This window comes from Carya illinoinensis, chromosome 6, assembly GCF_018687715.1.
Source record: "Carya illinoinensis cultivar Pawnee chromosome 6, C.illinoinensisPawnee_v1, whole genome shotgun sequence".
NCBI lineage: Eukaryota > Viridiplantae > Streptophyta > Magnoliopsida > Fagales > Juglandaceae > Carya > Carya illinoinensis.
Window position 1 is genome coordinate 18,716,928 of NC_056757.1, and position 16,071 is coordinate 18,732,998.

Consider the following 16,071-nt stretch of genomic DNA (forward strand, 5'->3'; position numbering starts at 1 on the left):
AAGGGTATTTTTGTAAACTATCTTATAAAATTAACATTATTTTATAAAAATACCCTTATTTTATAATATGTGGTGTAAATTGTTGTGAAATATGTTGTGTATCTATCATTTTTCTATGACAAATATCTTGAATAAGAAAAGTAAAATCTATTAAATACTCAATGTAGGACAAAATTGTAATCCCCTCAACATTGCAGTAGCCTTGATAAACTCTGAAGAAGCCACTTCTCTTTCTAATATACTACAAGCGGCAACCACACTACCTTGATGATCTCTAAGAATAAGCCCAATTCGGCAATTCCTACCTTGTGATGATCAAAGAAAATTGCACCATCCATATTTAATTTCAAAAAATCAGATGGAGGAGGTGACCGACATATCACTTTTGTAACTTCCTTGCTAAACCCATCAAAAACTTGAACCTGTCTATACGTAGACTGCATGCATGGAGAGGGCATTATTAATCGCAGTAAAACATTGATGCTCAACATGCTCATACAAAATCTGATTTTTGCAATACCACAAATAACAATAAAAGTTGTAATGATCTTTAACATGTATAGGCAACATTATCTTTTAATGTTGTCACATTATATTATCATTTGTAACAACGTTAATATTTCTTAGGGGTCAACATTATGAGATACATTATATACACCAATTATTGGTTTATGCTCAATAATGTTAGTTAAGGCTTTTTCTCTTTTTTATTTGATTTTAAAACCATTTAATTTATTAATTATTAAATCTTATTTAAAAAATAAAAAAATAAACAACTTGAACCGAGCTCGAATTAAGAATTTAGCTTATTAAGTTAAGCTTGAATAAATAATAAATAAAAATCTCGAGTTCGAATATTTTGAATCAAGTTAAGCTTGACAAGTTAAAGACCAATTCAGCTTGACAAGATTACAGCTGTATTTCTAAGCTCTTTCTTCCTTCCTTTTCTTTTTTAATTTTTATTTTTTGAACTTTTATAAATGTATTAGCACTGATCAGGTGACACCACAATCCACATATAGGGTAAAGGCTTTTTTCACCAACAGAATAAAAGAAGAGAAAAGAAACTTCAATCGGCCTTGATCCGATCCTTTGTGTTCTCAATCATTAGAAGGTATATAACCCTAAGTGTCATCATTTTTAACCCGCAATAAGATAGAACGAAACACGCATGGAACGCAATAACCGATGAAAACGTATCAGATTAAGGCCATTTACAGAAAAACTTTCTGTATATTTCAGAAAGTTTGCTCCCCATTTACCGAAAAACTCTCTGTATATTTCCGTCATATTCAAAGTGTTTAACCATCGTAATCATTTTCACCCATAATTAGTAGATTAATATGGTACTACGTCCAAATTTAGCATTTAAAACGGACAGAAATTCGAATATGTTCTGCATGCACGCATATTAAGAAGATTGTGATCAATGCCAAAAAGTTTCATAAAGTCGATGTAGGGGCCTACAAAGGTAATGGCAGGAGAATCAGGAGATCAACGGAGAGTGAGATAATGAAGTATACATGGAATACTGATGTCTGACCTTGGGTTCCTCGAAATCAATGAATATCTCCTGATACTACTACCTGTAGTGTATGCTCATCATTTGCTTGGCTGTCTCCAAAATTGATTATATTATTTTAAATAAACAATATTGGAGAAATACTGCATGCATGCCATGGAAGGTGGGACAGATTGCCAATTAATGTGACTCAAGGTCTTCAAGTGGGTGGGTCGACGTTTCCCCCACACCCAATATGTATACGTCTTTCTACTTTTTGTACGCTATCTCTTTCTTTGGAAAAAGAACGTTTGTTTTTCATTTGCTCGTGTGAATTTAATAATATTATCATTGGATTACTAAGGAGAAGTTTTTCCTTTTGTTTTTTAAATGCAATGAGTGCATTAAGCTGCTCTCTCTTTCTTTAGAAAAAGAACGTTTTCATTTTCTTTTGCTCGTGTGAATTCAATATATTATCAAAATGCCAACACCATATATATTTTGTAGAGAAGTAATGCCAATACCGACACTTATTTCACTAACTGCAACAACAACATTAATGGAAATTGCAAAAGTGAATTAGTACCAGTCGATCCAACTCTGAAGTGGGAGAAAGCTAGCAGCTTTTTGTTAACAAGTCAGCATTGCCAGCCGCTTTCTATTTGTTTATATATGTAAGTCGAGAGGATGAGGCATCATGAATCCTTTCACTTTTGCATTCATAATTTTCAAAGTTACAATAAGTACTACATGATATGGGAGTTTTTCGCTTGAGAATCTCAAAGATTAATACTTTAATCTTGTAGTGGTCAAACAAGATTAATCATCCAACATTATAATTCAGAAGTTCTACAATAAATGACCAAAAGATATTCTCATCAATTTTCTAGGACATGAAAAGATATAAGCTTGAGGAAAAATATATTGTATTTCTGAATTAATGCATTACAATTCAGCACTGTATATATATACAAGTGCACCCACAATTGGTGGGATTACAAAAGTAATTAAAAGGATTGGATTACATTTAGAAAAAGAAAGTACAGAAGCTAATTACATTGAAATGAAAGTATACAAGCTAGTATCAAGGAAAGAAATAAAGCAAGACAGTTGACACTTTGTCATCTTGGTCTGTCTTTCCATATCTGTAGTTGGCCTTCACTTGAGCCACTAATTAAGCCTCCATCATCTCCATTTAATCCTCCATTTGATGATGGTAATGAATCTGAATATTCTCTAACATTCCCCTTCAAGCTGATGAGTGAGGGAGTCACTCTCAGCTTGTCTCGTAGCAGCAAAAATCGTGCTGAAGTAAGCCCTTTTGTGAAAATGTCAACTATTTGATCAAGTGTAGGAAGGTATTTGATAATGATATCCCCATTCACAACTTTCTCTCGAATGAAGTGATAATCAACTTCTATGTGTTTTGTTCTTGCATGAAAAACTGGATTAGTTGCCAATGATAGTGCCCCTAGGTTGTCACACCAGAGAGTAGGAGCTGCATTTAGAGGCACCTGAAGTTCTTTTAGAAGCATTCTGAACCAATAGAGCTCAGCTATGGTTACTGCAAGTGCTCTATACTCTACTTCTGTGCTGGATTTGGACACTACACTTTGCTTCTTAGCACTCCAGCTAATGAGACATGAGCCAAGGTAGATAGCATAACCAGTAGTTGATATCCTATCATCTGGGCTCCCAGCCCAATCTGAGTCACTGTATGCATTCAGAGTGAGTGACCCCTTGGTAAACAATAAGCCGTGATTGAGTGATCCCTTTAGATACCAAAACCCTTTTGGCCGCTGTCCAGTGAGCAGAGGTTGGAGTGTGCATAAACTGGCACAATTGATTTACAGTGAAGCTAATGTCTGGCCTTGTTAGAGTTAGGTACTGCAAGGCTCCAACAAGTTGTCTGTACTCAGTTACATTTTCCAAAAGATCACCATTGTTTTGAGAGAGTTGAGAGCCTGCTGGTAGTGGTGTCTTGGCTGGTTTTGCTTCAGTCATTTTAAATCGAGAGAGCAAATTCATAGTATATTTTGACTGAGAAAGTAGCATACCAGTAGATAAATGTTGAGCATGAATTCCAAGGAAAAAATTTAGAGAGCCAAGATCCTTTATAGCAAAGTGTTTCTTGAGGCAGTGGATCAAATATGTCAAAGCTGAAGCATTATTGCCTGTGAGTATGATGTCATCTACATAAACCAATAAAAACATGTGGATGTCAGCATGATGGAAAACAAAGAGTGAGTAGTCCACTTTAGATTCTTGGAAGCCAAATGCAAGTAGAGTTGTGGCCAGTTTGTTAAACCAGGCTCGAGGAGCCTGCTTAAGACCATATAAGGATTTGTGAAGTTTGCAAACATGATGAGGATGCTTTTGGTCTTTAAATCCTGGTGGTTGTTCCATATATACTTCTTCTTTGAGTGTCCCATGCAAAAATGCATTGGAGACATCAAGTTGTTTCAAGTTCCAATTGTAGTGAACTGCAAGAGCCAAAACAGTTCGAATTGTAGAGGTCTTGACTACTGGACTGAAGGTTTCAGTTTAGTCTATTCCATCTTATTTCTCATATCCCTTGGCTACAAGTCTTGCCTTAAATCTGTCCAATGAACCATCTGCCTTTTGTTTGATTTTGAAGATCCATTTGTTGTGAATAACATTCTGGTTGGCAGGTCTTGGGCATAGAGTCCAAGTATGATTGGATACAAGAGCCTTGAACTCCTCTTCCATGGCTTGAGTCAAATGAGGTGACTTGATGGCCTGTGAGAAGAGGTATGGTGTTGGTGGCAATGTAGTGGTGGAATTAGAGACATGCAATGCCATAAGAGGATGTTTTGTGGCATTGTAGACTTTGTAATCTGAAAATGTTTTGGCCTTCCTGGACCCATCCATTGATCTGGTGACCATAGAATGAGAAGGGATAGTAGGAACAGCAATGGGTTCTAAAATAGGTGCTGCAGGTGCTATTGATCCTTCTACCTGAGGTGAATTAGGTAGAGAGGATATAGTGGAAATGACTGGTTCTTCAACTTGACTGTGGTGTTGAGGTGGAGATATTCCATCTTCTTCAAGGAGTGGCTCGGTTTGTGGTAAGTCAGTGAGTGTATTTTCAGAGCCTTGTGTGGATGCAGTGTGATTTAAAGACAACATGACATCATTTAAAGGTAATGGACTTACTTGTAGAGAAGGCTCTTCTGCAGTGGACTTTGATAGAGATGGCTTCCAGTCTAGAGTAGGGAAGGAATGCTCATCAAAGACAACATTCCTACTTATGAAAATTCTGCCAGTCATAGGATCAAGACATCTGTATCCTTTATAGTTTGAGCAGTAACCAATGAAGATGCACTTTTTGGACCTGTACATGAGTTTGTGAGTGCTGTATGGTTTGAGGAGTGGATAACAAGTGCACCCAAAGACTTTGAGAAAAGAGTATTCAGGGGCTTTATTAAGGAGCCTGCTGTAAGGACAAGCATTGTTGAGCACAGGAGTAGGGCGTCTGTTTATAAGATAGACAGAGGTATTAAAGGCATCCACCCAATAAGTATTTGGGAGTTTGGACTGTGCTAGAAGAGCAAGGCCCATTTCAATTATGTGCCTATGTTTTCTTTCAGCAAGTCCATTTTGCTGAGCAGTATATGGACAAGAAATACGATGGTTTATTCCATTGGTGAGAAGAAATTCTTTGAACTTGGTGGAGAGAAATTCACCTCCACCATCAGATTAAAAAGTTGATTTTCCTGTTGAAAATATTTTCTGCCAGACACTTGAATCTTACAAAACACTCAAATGTTTCAGATTTTGTTTTAAGAGGATAAATCCAAGTGAACCTAGAGAAATTGTCAATGAAGACAACATAGTACGTAAAGCCATCAATAGAAAGAATAGGAGAGGTCCATAAATCAGAGTGTATTATTTCCAAAGGCTCATTGGTTACATTAACAGAAGCTGAAAAAGGAAGAGATTTTGCCTTAGCCAACTGACGTGCCTCACATATTGCTGCATGTTTAGTAGTTTTAAGTACAGGAAGATGAGCATATTTTCTGATTCTGTCTAATGTAGAAGGTGCTGGATGTCCTAATCTACGATGCCAAACAATTGCATTAGCAGAGAATCCAAGGAAGCTGGTAAAGGTCTTGACAGGATTTGACTTGGAAAGTTTCATTGGATAAAGACCATCTCTACCTTGTCCCTGCATAAGTGTCCTCCCTGTTAGGTTGTCCTTCACAAAGAAATGAGTGTCAGTTAGTTTAAACCAACAACTGTTATCAACATAAAATCTTTGAATGGAAAGCAAATTTGCAACAACATTGGGACAGTGAAGAACATTTTTAAATTTAAAGGAATTTTGAGAGTGAAATAAGGTTGAGGAGCCTGTGTTTAGAATAGGTAAACCTGCACCATTTCCCACAGCCACTTCTTCATCGCCCTTGAAAGGTTCTTGAATGGTAAGGTTGTTCAGGTCTGCAGTGATGTGGTTGTTTGCTCCACTGTTAGCAAACCAAGGTTGTTCTTCAGATTCAGCAGAATTCATTCGAGCAGCCATCGCTGCTAGTTGTGCAGGAGGATGCCTCCCTTGATAGGAGTAGTTCATCCTATTGTAACAGTCCAGGGCTTGGTGTCCCATCTTTCCACAAATTTGACAAGGAACTCTTTGATTATTTTCATTTTTGAGTTTGAACCCTTCTGGTTGTCTTGACTAAAAATTCTGCCTTGGTGGTCCTGAGTTTCTTCCTTTGTAATTCGAGGATTTGGACTTGTGATTGTAAAGAGCAAAATTGCCAGAATCATTTCTCTGTTGAGTGTGTTGATTTCCAAGAAGAATTTCATAGTTTAACAGTTCAGCTTGAAAGTCTTCAAAGGACATAAGTGACTCTCAAGTAGCAAAATTGAAAGAGGTTATAAAAGTTGTATAGGTGGGATTGAGTCCTCCCAAAATATAAGAAATTAGATCATCATTATCTACAGCCTTTCCTGCTGCAGTGAGTTGGTCAGCTAGAAGTTTAGCTTGACTCAAGTATTGAGTGCAGGTTTGTGAACCCTTGACTCAAAGATTGAAGTTGCCTCTTTAGATAGGCAATTCAGGATCTAGATTGAGAGGCAAACCTAGTGGCCAATGAGTTCCACACTTGCCTAAAAGTGTGTAGGCCATAGACAGATGATAATACACTGTCAGATAAAGTGGTATTAAACCAACTAAGAAGATATTGATCCTTCTTTTGCCACAACAAAAGGTTGGGATTGATCTCAGTTTTTAAATTTCCTGAGTCATCAGAGAGAAATTTAGGTAGACATGGCTCAATGCCATCAACTATCCCCATGAGATCATGGCTGCATAGCACAGGCAAAAACTGTGAAACCCAATTAAGATAGTTGTTGCTGTCAAGTTTGATAGAAATGAAGTGAGTGATACTTGGAAGGGATAGAGTGGAGGAGGAAAACTGACCAGAGTTGGACATAGTGACAGGAAGAAATGGATCGAGAAAAAAAAAACAAGGTATTAGCCCTCTAGGAGCTCTGATACCATGAAAAGATATAAGCTTGAGGAAAAATATATTGTATTTCTAAATTAATGCATTACAATTCAGCACTGTATATATATATACAAGTGCACCCACAATTGGTGGGATTACAAAAGTAATTAAAAGGATTGGATTACATTCAGAAAAGGAAAGTATAGAAGCTAATTACATTGAAAGGAAAGTATACAAGCTAGTATCAAGGAAAGAAATAAAGCAGGACAGTTGACACTTTGTCATCTTGGTCTGTCTTTCCATATCTGTAGTTGGCCTTCACTTGAGCCACTAATTAAGCCTCCATCATCTCCATTTAATCCTCCATTTGATGATGGTAATGAATTTGAATATTCTCTAACAGGACAAAACTAGTTTGGGTACTATAAGAGTATTGAGAAAACTTGGCTTGTTAGACATATTGCCGAGCCGTATCTATTACTTATAGAGGAAATTGTTACAAATAGAGAAGTGTAAACGAAGGAGCCAAGGACAAAGATAAGTACAATTATTAAACACTTTTATCATTATCACTCTTCCTATTATCTAGGCTTTTATCTTCATCGTCGCGGTATGGTTTATGTTTATATTCTACAGACTTTGTTGTTACCTCAACACACCCCCACAGTCGCAAGGGGAGTTCACAGACATTGAGACTATCTCTTAGAAATGAAAATCTTGGTGTAGGCAGTGCTTTGGTGAAGGTATTGACCAACTGGTCTTTTAAAGAAATGAAATGAACCTGTAGTGACTTGAATGCAACCAAGTCCCTCACGAAGTGTACATCTATTTTAATATGTTTCGTTCGTGTATGAAATAGCATATTTGCAGTGAGATATGTTGTGCTGATATTGTCGCACTACAGAACCGGTGTTGTAGATTGCGGAACATGTAGTTCATGAGGCAATGACTGAAGCATGAACAATGACTTTGTACTCTGACCCAGTGCCAGATCGGGAGATTATCCTTTGTTTCCATGAGTTCCATGAGACTAGGTTCTTGCTTATGAAAATGCAATATCCACTAGTAGATCGTCAGTCATCTGGTGAGTTAGCCCAGTTTTGCATCAGAGAAAGCATCAATATCAAATAAAGAAGTGTTTTGCAAGAAGAGACCAGGGTGCAAGGTGTTCTTGAGGTAGTGCAATATGCACTTAATGGTATGCGAAAAGAGGGTTAGATAAAAAGAAATGGCCAAACGACTCCAAAGGAGACTTCGACTTCTTCTTAAATTTGGACTTCGCGTGGCTTTTCAAGAGGGGGAGATGAACTCCAGTGATGATCTCTCCAATAGAAGATAAACCTTCGATAATATAGTGAGGACGAGAGACTATGAGAGACTGTAAATGAACTTATTATAATGGATATCCCCTCTCCAAAACCTCTATGCATGAACATAGGTTTTATGCTGAACCACGTAAATTTGTTTGCCTCAATCTCTTTTACATTTTCAGTATTTATTTTTCATTCACTGCCACACCGATCAAGGCTCAAATCGCCATAGTAAGTTAAGAATGACTCTTTCTCCCCTTCCAGCCTATTATGCGGTTTTTTTGCATTAATAGGATAATTGCTTCACTTCTACAAAATCCTTTTTTTTTTTTAATTCTAATTTGTGAGAAAATCTCAAATTCAATAGTTTTATTATTATTATTATTATTATTATTAGTTCATTCGTTTGGATAATATTATTATTATTTGTATGGCTTGAAATTAAATACTTAATGCTTTTTTTAGTAAAATTAAAAGGATGAAGAGTCCTAATTAACTGATCACCTTCCTACCATAGTGAAGGGTAACGCTAACATGGTTTTGTTTGCATTATTTCCATGTAAAAGTGGCTTATGAGAATTGTGTATAACAATTAAAATCCAGCTCAAATCTAATTCTTAAGTGGGACCACATAATTAGATTATGAAAAGTTCTAATGATTATGAGTATATAATGCTAGATAAAGTTTTAGGTATGCAAGGTTTGCCTATTGTGAAATTTTGAAAGAAATGGCCCTAATATTAAAAAGTGAGGTTATTTTTTATTTTTATTTTTATTTTGGTTGCTCTCAAATTTGCCTACTATTGGATATAAATACACTTTATGGCTGAGAAGAGCTGCGGCTCAATGAATGGAGGAACACACTAGCATAGAAGGTGAGGAAGGAATAACTAGCAACTAAAGGATCATAAAGTTACATCAAACGCAATATGTTAAGGGTTAACGATAACTACTTGCGGCCCTCTAATACCGGGATCAATCTATAAAGATAAACCCTAAAAAGACATCACAAACATTGAAATCCATGTAACTGTATACTGATAAGATACAAATATACAGAGATAAGTCTAAGAGAGATATATGCCCTGGATGGGTGCTATCAATGAACGAATCGTGCTCTAAAAGATAACATACCAAACTAAGCATTGAGAATCGGCCCTCTCAAGAGATTTTGTCATAGTAGAATACCTCAACCCATATAAATAGCCTACCAGGTACATATTAATGATTCACAGATTCATCAGTCATTGAAAGAGCTGGACTCTTCCCTAACTTAAGCATTGAAGACATCTCTCATTGGGTTCCTTGAGTTTTCCTTTCCAGTTGTAGGGTGTTAGGGCATGTCGTAGGCATAGATGGAAAGTATATCAACACCTACTATTTCTCAAAAGCAATGTAGTAGGATTGCACATTTTATAACTGTACAAAACGTTTTCCTCCAACTAAATACTAGAAAATCACATAAAAGATACATTGCATGGAAAGGCAAGATTCATCTACTCTTATTTTAAGGATGAAGCTCTTACTCCCTCTGCATAGCTGGGGGTATGGAAACATCGTAGGGGCATCAAGGACAATTCCAATCGTTTGCACGGTAAGAATTAGCATGGTAATGGAAGGAAATATTTCCCCCTTCTCCCTTCAATGTACTGGACGGGGATATAAGAGATGGCGCATCCCCGTCAAAGTAATGGGCAAAAAGCTACATTGCATTAAATACCCTAGCATTGAGCACAAGCAGGAGATTCCGGCTAAAGATCCTATTGCAAACAAAGAATTGCCGCATTTGATGTGACAATATAGCAAACTGAATTGACAAGACCCTTACAAGGAGGGTATATGTAGCGTAAAGCTGACAAATGAAGGATTAATCACTCTGTATGCATTCCTAACTCTCTTTTTATCTTTCTAGTTCTCCCATGGAAACTGTCTTCTAACTTGTATAGAGATGTCCTTGACACATCCAACCCTCCTATTTTATTCATTTTATAGGTCCAGGACGTGGTTCAAAATTGGTGGTTACGAAACATGTCTTAACAATGAGAGTACCACTTGTTCACACTTAAAGGCTGCTGAGTAATTACACATCCACATATGCTTCTCTTTTTATAATTTGGTTTATATTATAAGATTGGAGTATTAATATTCAAATCTAATAGATGGGTGTTACTAAAAAAATAAAAATAAAAAATCTATTAGACGGGTGTGCATTCTAATATTACATGTACAAGACTACTTCCATCAAACTTGCATGTAGAGGTGTAAAAAAACCAGTGAACTGGTAAACTAGATTGGACCGGACCGGATCAATCCAATGGGTTTCGTCCGATATCAAATTTGGTTCGGTCTGGTATCAATTTTAATTTTCTTAAAAACAATCAAAATTGATCTAATTCTGATTTTTCTTTTTTTAGAACTGGACCAGACTGGACCAGTTCATATATATTTTTTAATTTTTTATATTATATATAATTTTTATATATAATATATAAAATATATGATAAATTACTAAATAATATAATATTAAATTTTAAAATCTTATATCACTATATTTTATTGTATTAATAGTTATACTAATATTATATAGTGTATATTAATAGTTATACTAATACTATATCACAATATATTATAATATATTATAATATATCACCATAGTCTATAATACAATTATAACATATATGATAATATACTACAATATATTATCACTATAGTCTTATATACTATAATATACTATATTATATATTATAGACCAAAAAATGGAACCGAACTAGACCAGGATCAGTAAAACTTGAAGAACCGGTTTAAAGAAATAATTGGTGCAGAATCGGTTCTTGAAAATATAAAACCAGTTGACACCAGTTCGGTCTCAAATTTTATCTAAAACATGATCAAACTGGACTGTTTACACCCCTACTTGAATGTTGATGACGCATGGAGATTTAATTAAACTTGGTTAGTTCTAACGGTGCGTCCTTGTAATTTGATATGATATATGAAGTCTTAGTTGCAGTACGATGATCATGTACGTAGCTGTTTATAGTAAGTTCGACAACTTTGATGATGATTTGCTTCCATCATACTTTGGCAATATGAATTTATAATCAGTGATGTTTATTAACGAATTCGTCAAAGTAATTAATTAGCCCTTTCAGGCCTGGTCGAGAAGTAGTTGGTAGTCTATTTATTTCTAGGACAGCAATGATTCTTTGTATTTTTCTTCTTCCTCTTTTTATGGTAGAAGATTCTGCAGTCGACTTCACCTTTCCAGGCAGCACTTCATGAGTTTGAATTGATGTACCCTCTATTATATGCCATTGACAAAATTAACAACCCTAGTTGCAAGCCATCGCATTCATGAGTAGTTCAGTACTCTTTAATGTATAATGTATCATGTTAGTTCATCAGCATCCATCTCTTTAATTTCATTATTTCCTGCAAATTCTTTCCTTATGGGCTAATTAATATATTAATTAAAGCTGGTAATTTGAGTCCAGGAATTAAGAAAATCCCTTCTCAAATGAATGAGCCATTTGGATTAGGATTTCCTACATTTATTTTTTAATCCAAAGACCTTTCAATAATTTATTATTAGAAAGAGATTGATATAATATGTAGACCATACTATATGTAGATAGCACTTAATACAACATTTCAGGTAGTGTGTCACGTACTCATTTATCCCTCTCCGAATTGTAGAAATATATATAAGAGAAAAAATTATTATAAATCTCAATTCCAAGTGAGGAAGCTACTTATGCATTTGATCCAAAAACTAAAGAACCATGTAATGATGCATGATGCCCTTAACGACACGTGAGATACTTTTCACATCAATTTTGTCTGTGCGCACAAGGTGAAAGCTAGGATAAGATATATATGATCTTCTGAAGGGGAATTAAGGAGGGGCCAATTATAAGTTAAGAAATAATAGTTATTCATGATTACGTAAATGTCGTGCAATCACTTTAAAAAAAATATTGAATAAACACGGAACCCATATGAAAAAAACAATTAACTTTTGTTAATAGTAAATCCCACTATTTTTTAAAGCGACTTCACGACATTTATATACTTCATAACTGTATATAATATTACTCAAAATGGAACACATGTTATTAATAATATTAAATAAAAGCTCAAAAGTTTCTATCATTGGTCAGCTCAACACATCAATAGAGAGGCAAATATTGTGGCCCATGCACTAGCAAAAAGTGCATTAGGAATTTATGATGTTAGTGTGGACCTGGAGGATAGTCTCTCTTGTATTCCTTCCTTGTTATAATGAGTTTGATCAATAAAACTTGATTTCTTTTCAAATTTCAACTTTTATTATGTCAAAATAGCTCGACATTGTTTCAAACGAAAAACCTTGGCTTGCGCAAAAATTGTAAGAATCGCAATTTCAGTTGTTCTCTAAATGACCTTGAAAAACCCTAAACCAATATTTGTCATTATGCATAACTTATAGGCCTATGGAGAGCGGTTAAAATTACTATATATTCGTTGTATTCTTAAAATAAAATCCTAATTAGATTTATCGAGCATTCAAAACACGTATTCTTTTAATAAACATACCTCAATCGCACTATGTTTGTGATAGATTATTGAGTCGATTGATGTAAAAGTGTCCGTTGGCCGAAAGCATTTCCGCAACCGCCGGCGGTAGAGATCGAATTGGGGTTCGTGGCAGAGTAGATTGTGTTCATTTTTTTTACTACTTAGATTTTGGTTTGATATCGTGATTGCCTAAATATTAGTCCGATTTTTCAATTAATTTTGAAAAAACTCCTACCGTTAGATAACCCTAAGAAAACTATAGGATCCCGATATCGAACTTAATCATGAAAATTCCAGCCATACCCAAAATAAATATAAAACTGAATTAAAACAAGCTGGCTAGAATGAATTGAACGTGAATAAAAAAGAAACAAATAATTGTGCTCAACCAAACGAGGTAGACAGACATCATAGAAAAGCATTTTAAATCACAATAATGCTCAAAATCCAATTAATTAAGCAGAGATCATATGGACAAGCATAGGGTACCATATCTAACACGCTAAAAGTGATTGACGTCTCATCTACTTAAAAGGCTTAATCGATATTATCCATGATCTCAATAATCATAGATATATCATTCCCCCTTGGAAATCCCCATACCAAAAAATATAAGTAGTTGGTATTAGTTTGTTGGTTTAGGTCACACCAATACTTAATTAGTCGCCACTAATTTCATATCCGTAATAGTGATGATACAAAGCTTACTCCATTGATTAGGAAGAGAGAGACAGATCATAAGAGTGTAGTTGGGGACGAGGGCACATACAAGATGCATTTTATTTAATTACTACTAAAGAGAAATACACTTATGAGTATATTAAGAATTCGTTTGGATTCAGAAAGTGTTTCATCTCACTTCATTTTATCATTATAATTTTTTTAAATTTCTACATAAAATATAATAAACAATTCAACTTTTTTAAATTCCAATTCAATTTAATCAAATTTTAAAATAATATTTTATTTAAATTTTATCTTTCATCTAAAATTACCTTATCTCATTTTTTACCCAAAAACTCACTGTTGAGGCTAACCTCGCTTCTGAAACTGCGAAAAGAGATGAGCACACCAATTAATTTATCAACACCAATAATGGACATGGGAAGAAAGCTGCCATCTTGATTATTTAAAGACGATTCCTCATGGTCCCCGCTTGTGTTTTTCCTTTTTATTTTTTCATTTTCTCTTTAAATTAGGTAAAGAAGTGTTTCAACTCTTTTTCTAAATAAAAAATGTGACAATTTATTACTATTCTTCCGACCCCCAACCACCCACCAAATCATATCCAACTGGGTGTTGGTAAATGATATCGATACATCCTTTTTATCTTTTCAGATGACAAAAGAAAACAACTTAAAAAAAAAGAAAAATAAGCAAAGCATATGTGAAAATTGGAGGTTTTATCTTACAAAAAAAAAAAAAAATCACACCATAAAATGATTTACTTTTTTAAATTTTATAGTAAAATTCTTTTTATTGTAAAAAAATTTAATATATTATAGAATAATATTCTCCTTCGTCTTAATTATATTGTGATCTTTAGTCACCATGTATGCCTTGGAATTACAGAATTTAGGACAAAGAATACCGTCACTCTATATCATTTTTAGGTACATTAATTTATTAAATTTAATTTTATAAAATATGGTAAAGAATATTTATTCTCTCCCTCTTCAATCTCGCTGCAAAATGATTAAATATGATGAATGATAGATAAATTGGTACTCTCACTGACTGGGCTAAACATTTGTTTTCTAGGCCGAACAATTTATGTACTTATTTTAAATCACTACCATTTTGCTTAATATTTTGGGGTTGCTATCATTTTTATTTATTTTTATTTTTTATTTATCCTTCTCGGTTGTTTACAAATATGTTCAAGTATGGCAAACTATTTTTAACCAATAAAATCTTGTTATTTGTCCCATGCACTAGATTTACACCTCAAAAAAAAAAAAAAAAAAAAAAAAAAATTAGAAATAAAAAAAAGTGAAAATATTCGATAAGATCAAACCACACTTTTTTTTTTTTGGATAAGTAATAAGAGAATCATACCACACATTCAACACTAAATTCATACTAAAAAATAAAACTTCCCTAACAGGGTAAGTTTGTTTTTTATTATTGGTTTCGAAACATGAAACCCGTTCCAAAACAACCTGCCAAAGGCCACGTTTGTCCAAGAAGTGTAGTCACGAGAAGTAAGAATGCAAGCACTGCCGGCACAGCAATGTTAAAAACAGTAGCGATAATAGCGGAAGTGTAGTCACATTGAATGATTGAACTCCTACTCATTAATCACGTCCCTAGCAGAAGTTTGAAAGTTCCTTAGCACTTTCCTACTTACCAGGACACAGGACAAGGATGTAGAACAACCAAATTCCTTAATCGAGAGTTGAATATCAATGTCAGAGAGAGAGAGAGAGAATCCCAGGAAAAGGGTAAAACTAAAATAAGAAGTCAATTAATAATACGAATGAGAAATTCAGTGGTACCCACTCTACAGGAAAGAAAAAAGAAATATGGTAGTTGGGTGGGGGAGACAAGACATACAGTTGTGCACCAAGTGGCTGTGTGGTTGGTTACTCAGGCTTATTTGCCGACACAATCAAAAGAAATGTGGCCTTGGACAGCTCTGAGGGCGATATCATGTACTCTATTAAGGACTAACTAATCATGTTTTAGTGGGTACTAAGCAACGCTACACAAATAATTACACCCTCAAATTAAGTTTTCAAGCACTACAGCCTCTTCGTCCTTCTGATGTTACATTTTTATGCCATTGTACTTGCAACAAACTTTGTATTTGTACTAGACAGCCCCCCTATGAAATAATCCTAAAAAAGTAAAGGCTCTCACAATACTAAGTCCAGAAGAAATCGGTGACCATGACGCCCATAAATGAATTGCAGACAATCAATGATGGGAATTGTTGTTCCTAAGACTGAACAATGCTGTCATGTGTTTTATTATGCTTCACAAGTGTGAAGCTTTTCCCGGAACAAGAAGATTTGTGGACAAGGAAAGATGATCTCTGTCAAATTAAACCAGGCATGTACAAAAACTTTTAGGGTTAAACACTTCAACTACATGCCTAATTGAAGAGTAGGGCCATTAAGTGTTATTTCAATCATCAGAAAAATATTATCGATTAGTAGAACTGCAATAATAGACACTATCGCGTTGGAAGTAGAATTATTAGTCATAAGATGCCAAATATGGCAGAAGA